The sequence below is a fragment of the Alligator mississippiensis genome, chromosome 4, assembly GCF_030867095.1.
Source record: "Alligator mississippiensis isolate rAllMis1 chromosome 4, rAllMis1, whole genome shotgun sequence".
NCBI lineage: Eukaryota > Metazoa > Chordata > Crocodylia > Alligatoridae > Alligator > Alligator mississippiensis.
Genome location: NC_081827.1, coordinates 186,347,490 through 186,353,697, shown reverse-complemented (window position 1 = coordinate 186,353,697; position 6,208 = coordinate 186,347,490). Strand labels below are relative to the sequence as shown.

At 40.1% G+C, this 6,208-nt stretch overlaps 1 long non-coding RNA gene across 4 annotated transcripts in view; it reads left to right on the top strand.

Moving 5' to 3' along the window:
• Positions 1 to 1,592: 1,592 nt before the first annotated feature.
• LOC132250372 (uncharacterized) overlaps positions 1,593 to 6,208 on the top strand; it is a 56,200-nt gene continuing 51,584 nt past the window's right edge. For 2 of the 4 annotated variants that reach the window (XR_009462066.1, XR_009462065.1), the window contains exon 1: positions 1,598 to 1,814. This is a non-coding gene — a long non-coding RNA (uncharacterized LOC132250372). Of the gene's footprint in view, positions 1,815 to 6,208 lie in introns of all 4 variants that reach the window. The other 2 variants (XR_009462064.1, XR_009462067.1) reach the window with 2 other exon arrangements.

The window sequence follows — 6,208 nt, the reverse complement described above, 5'->3', positions numbered from 1 at the left end:
ATGTGATGCTTTAATGTGCATTAGCCTAAGTTAATACGCATTAAGGGCACACATCTACATATGCACATCCTTAATGTGCTTTAAAAATGGTGAATTTAGGCTATTCATGCCTAAACTTGATACCTGCAAATGCAGGTATCAAATTCAGGTGCAAATAGTTAATATGCATTAATGAACATGTAACACATTAAAGTGCATTAACACTGTGTGTGGACTGACTCAAGAGTAACAAACAGTCCATAAACAGTGTTAATGCACTTTAATGCTTGTATGTTTAGATGCCTGCCTAAACCCACTTAATATACGTAAAGCTAATGCGCATTGAATTTAGGTGAGATTAAATGCACATGTAGGCATGCCCAAAGTCTACACATGCGGTGGTATTAGGCCACAGTAAACTAATTTACACTGCAGTAAGATAGTACTGTCAGGGACAGTACTATTTTATACTGGGGTAATTTACTGTGATTAAATGCACACACAGGTCGCTTGTACATTTGATGAAAATTGCCCATTTTTGCAGTTTAATTACATCACAGTATATACATACAGGGGTTTTTCTTGCAATTTAGATGAGTTAGTTGCATTACAAACTAAATCGCATCTGCATGTAGTTTAATTTGCAATGTAGCTATTTGTAATATTGCAGCCTTTTGACAGCTTGCCCTGCCCCCAGCCCCAACCATGGGAGAGGTGGGTTGAAGGCAGAAGCAGCAAGGGGCCCAATTTGGGAATGGGCTGGCTTGCCCCTGGGGGCAGTGTGGGGAAGCAGCAGGAGGGCAGCTGGGTGTGCTGGTGGTTGGAGAAGGCAGCAGGGATGGTGCATGCCGCACTGGAAGACCCAGAGGGCTTAGGGAAGAGTTGGATCCATTGGGTGCTGCCTCTGAGCTGGGGCAGTACCCAACCACTAGCTGCCTACCTGGGTGGCCCCAGGGGGTGCCACCACTGCAGAAGGTAGGACCAGGCCCCCCACAGCTCAGAATTTATAGCAAATTATTTTACTGACAGAAGTAAGATTTTTATTGTTTCTTAATGGAAAATTTGTGTTTTTTCTACGTATTATTTGGACCTATTAATTTTTTTTTTGTTTTGTTTTTTTACAGTTTTTGACTGATATTTGACTGGTCAATTGACTGAACTTTTACTGGTCAAATACCCAATCCTACTTAATTGTGATCCTCATTTAGACCCCCCAGAGAGCACCAAGTGCCTTCAGCTTTTATTGAAGTCATAAGATGTGGAGCCTTTTAGAAGATTATAGTATGCAATAGAATTGGCCCTATTATGAGATTAGTCCTTGCCAAGGGAAAAAAAAATGTTCAACTGGCTCATCCAAGAGAAAACAAAAAGAAGATGACTGCATTAGCATATATTATCCCTCCCTTGATGAAAGATGCCATAAAATTCTAATGTAGACAAATCCCACAGGCTCAGACTACAATACAGGTCATGTGAACTGGCTCTCATTTTATAGTAAGCCTAAATTTTGAAGCTGACCTAGGGAAAACCAAGGCTAAAGAGGCCATGAACATTATGTTTCAAAATAAGCTTATTTCACTAATTCTTAATGAAAAGAGGAAGACGAGTGCTTTTGTTAGTTAGCTGACGCTTTTCCTGAAGGATTTGGCTTGCATTCTGAATATGCAACTTCCCTCTGCAATGGTAAAAGAATGGTTTGCTTAAGAGATGCCAAGCCCTACTTACAATGTCCTTTCAAGTGGGAATCATGATGAGCTTTGTCCCTCATCTCGTATAAGGTTTGGGGACTGCTCTAGCTGTGTCTTAGCTGCAGGATCGGTGTTAAGGTTCTCCAGGTCAGTTCTTTTTTCTCTGTTGCCAGTTTATTTTTGTACTTTGATGTCCTTGGGTTGTAAAGCATTAAAAATAGCTACTTTATTACTATGATAAAATATGGATGGAAAGTTGTGTAGGGTAGATTGATCAGAAATATCACCAAGGTCATTACCTAAAATTGAGCCAATATTCAGAACATTGTGCGTTATGATGAATTATGTCTTGGTTTTGTATGGAAAAAGAATCTGCTAATGCTATTTCAATAATGATGTTAGGAATTTGAAGCTGGAAAAAGTTTAATATAATAGTTTGTATTACTCTGCTGGAGTCCTATGTCTGCACTGTTGTGCACCCTGAGTTGGTGAGGCCTGCCCAGAAATCCAACTAAAGCAACAATTTTCAGTCCAAAGGAAATTAACATTAAACGTATATATAGATGCATAAATCAAAAGAGTGCCATCTATTGACAGAAGATCATATAGAATTGTCTAAGTTTAGCTCAGCAGTTATTATGCATTGCAAGTAGTACCTGGTATGCAGCTCTCAAGGTGTACCTCCTGTCAGCAGGAAGCTTTGACACTCAATTTCATTCTTTCTGGTATTGCTTTAGAAGCTGATAGAAGTAATATGGAACTAGAAATATGTGGGTGCTAATGCTTTGGAAACCCAGAAGACAACCTTGGCAGAACCCCTGTGTACTGAGGGGTTAATTAATCAATCTATATTTCAGTATGAGTGTGAGATTGAATGAATACAACCAAAACCAAGAAATGTACAAACTCTTTGGCTTGCAGGGGCTGGGGGGAGGAGAGGGATGGAGCTAGAAGTAAAGAAGAAAAGCACCTGTGAAAGGCTGATTTAGAGGAAGGTGAGAGGATCTTCTCATGGCAATGATTGAGAGGAATAATAGTCTTTGTAAGAAAAACAAAAGCTGCAGTTGTTGCCCCAGGTGGTATTCATTCCCTGAGGAAACATTAGTAAAACTTCACCTTGATATGCTGTGATTAACTCTAAACAACAGTGACTTGAGAAGGTGGTAGGTGATGGATAGAGGGACTTCTCTGTAAAGCAAGGAATGGCCAACGCTGACTGAAGAATGGCCAGAAAGAGAATGGATATCTACAGAAGGAAGGGGTTATCATTACAGTTTTAAGTAAAGGCAATTTGGCTTCTGAATAGTGTTTGCATCCTAGCATTAGCATCAAGTAACAGGCTTTGAAAACAATTTCTCAATGTCTTGATGCTAGATATTTCAACCCCCCCCCCCCCCCCCAGGTAAGAAAGCAAATGGGAGTTTGTGTCACATTTGGCAAGACCTTCACATGAAATATGGCATGCGAATGGTTTCTCTCTGTTTGGTTTTACTACCATACTTCTGCATTTAAGACTATGGGTGTGTGAATCACTTTACACACACTGCCCTGAAGAGGCAAGAATCCTCAATCTGTAATGAGAGCTGAAGAAGATAACAAGCTGCTTAAGCTTAGCCCATCTATCTTCTTGGTCAGAGAGGGCACTGGATAGAGGCATCTACTTCCATTAAGACATTTTCCCAAGAAAAGCCAAAAGAGATGGCATGATATGGCAGGGGTGCAGGTGACATGACCTCATGCTTCTATCAACGAAGATTCAGAGGTCCCAGAAGAAAGAGGAAAAGACACCCAGCTGAATGTGGAAGGGCCATACTTGTGGATAAAAACACTGCAACTTTTTACAACTCACTTCAATTCCTACATTAAATCCATTTCAAACCTCCAGCTACCCTGCACAATGAAAAGTATCACTTGACTCCTTTCACTGATAACAACACTATATACCCTGTTTACAAGTATTCTGATTAGGATTGCATGATCAGATCCTGGCTTTCTTATGCTGTAATTCTTAAGAAAGATGTTATAGCACACTCAAAATCTAACCCAGTGTTATCATTTTAAGAGAAGGCAATTTCGCTTCACAATAGTGTTTGCATCCCAGCAGTAGCATCAAGTAACAGGCTTTGAAAACAATTGCTTCTATCTCCTGAAGCTAGATGTTTCATGATTTCCCTAGTGGACGGCATTTTTTTGCCAACTTGAGATATACTTTGATACATTTTGTCTTGTCAGGTTTTATTAGGTCTCATGCTATAGCATAACCTCAATTAGAACATCACATGCATTATGTTTTAGGAGACTTAGATCACATCTACATGTTTAACTAATGTGGTTAAATAAACTCCAGCACAGTTTGTGTTGGAGTTTACTGCTCCTGGGTGCTGTGTTTACATGTGTACCTGGGACTGCAGCACAGTGAACTGGGGCGGAGCAGCCCTGGCTGGCAGGGGTCAACTAGTCAATCCAGGGCTGCTCCAATCTGGCTCCACATGCTGTGGAGGGGCTGGCTGGGGCACGAGGGTGCTTCAGTGTGGGGCTAGCCAGCAGGTAGCCCTTACACTGTAGCAACCTCATACCCCAGCCAGCCCTGTCAGCATCTACACATGGACTGTGGTGGAGTAAATAATTCTGCTATAGGATAGTACTTATTTCTGGCAGTACTATCCAACAGCAGAGTTAATTAGTTTACTTGACCCTAGTAACATGGCACATGTAGGCAATGATGTTTTTGTATGGAGCCAATTAGGTCAGCTCCACAGTAAACATCTCGTGTAGATGCACCCATAATGTAATTAAGGAGCTTGCATCCCAATTCAGAAAGTTACTGAAATTCATGCTTAACCTTAAGCACAAGTAGTCACATGCTTAAAATCAGTCACATGCTTAAGGCTCTTGTTGAATCAGGATCTTAAGTCATCCTGCAGAACCTTGATGGCTGGGAATGATATGAGAGAAGGAAAGAATGAAACAATGCTTTGATTCAAGCAGCAAGGGAAAAAGTGTTTTCCTTTTAAAACTGAGCAGTTTTGAAATGGAATCTTAAGAGGCAATAAACAGAGCCCAATGTTGCCACTTGTACTGTCCCATTTCCAAGCAGAATTGCCTTTTCAGGCTCCATAATATACCAACGTACTAGTCATCTACTAGTGTACTAGTACTAGTGATTGTATTCTTTTTGCAGAAGTGCTTTGGATTAATGTTATACTGAAAAAAACCTATGTGCCATTGTGCATCTAAAGCAGGATAGGAACACAGGTCATGATTCTGCCAAGCTTGTTCTTAAGTCCAGGGACACTGTTAGTGCAATGCAGACTGTGGAACTGCATGGAGTCCCAAGCTAGTGATTATGTTTTAGTATGCCTGTCTAATAAAGGACAGGGGCCTGAAACAGAACCCTGTGGCTGCTTAAGTGTCCCTGAAGTCAATCCTGAAGAACTCAGGATATCCCTAAGAACAAAACTTAAGTTCTTTGCTCAGTCAGGATGGATTTAAAGCCATGCATAAAATTAAGTACATGTTTTAGCCCCTTTTTGAAGCTGATCCTAATCAGACACTTCCACCAGAAGGTACAAAGGGATGAAAAAAAATTATAGAAGTTGGAGTGGGGAGAAAAAAAGAGGAAAATTAAGTTTTTAAAAAAGGGTGTCACAGACTTATTGAAAATAGAAATTCCCAAACAGGATAAAGCCAAGAGCCTCTGGGATATGGAAGTGTATTGCACAAGCCCATATTGTATTACAGATTATTTTTATAGATGTCCTTTTAGAAGGAAAGAAATAGCTGTTAAGTTCTGGTTTCTCTCATTTTAAATAGCTCTATTCTTTCCAGGTCTCTTGGCAATGCAGGGAGTTTCTCAAATACGTTAAAGTGGGGGTGGAGGATAAACTTTCCTAAAAGGCACAAGGAACAACTGAAACACGGTAACCTCAACATTAAACTGATTCACTGACCTTCTATAAAATTTCAAGTCAGTTTCCCAGACTCTGGGCTTGAGACATGCCAAGACTCTGACAGGACTCATCATTTCCAGGGTATTTTTAAGGCCATATACAATACACTTTTTTGGGGAAAAAAGAAAATAGAGAATCTATTACATTGGATTTGTTAAAAAAAATTATTCAAATGGGTCCTACTTATTTTACCCAGTAGTCTTGGATTTCTGCCTTCAAATGGATTTCAGGGAGCTGTTTGTAAAAAGGACATGCAGTCTTCTATTACTCATACCAGATTTATATGATTTGAATCATTGATCAAACTGTCTGTTTCTTACAATTAAGAATTGAAAGTTATCCTTACCAGTGTGGCTAATGCCTAGGAAACTAATAAAAATAACATAGTAAACAAGTCACTCAGCTGTTGGCAAGTGCCATTTTCCAGCTATGTAGGGCAACAATTCTAGTAATTATTACCTTTCCTTCCCCACTTCATTTAAAAAAATGCCACATCACCAAGCATCTGAAGATGAACATGCAGGAAAATATGACAGCACAGACAAATTCATTTTGGAAGAATCTCTTGTCGGGACCCAGGGCAGCCGGCCA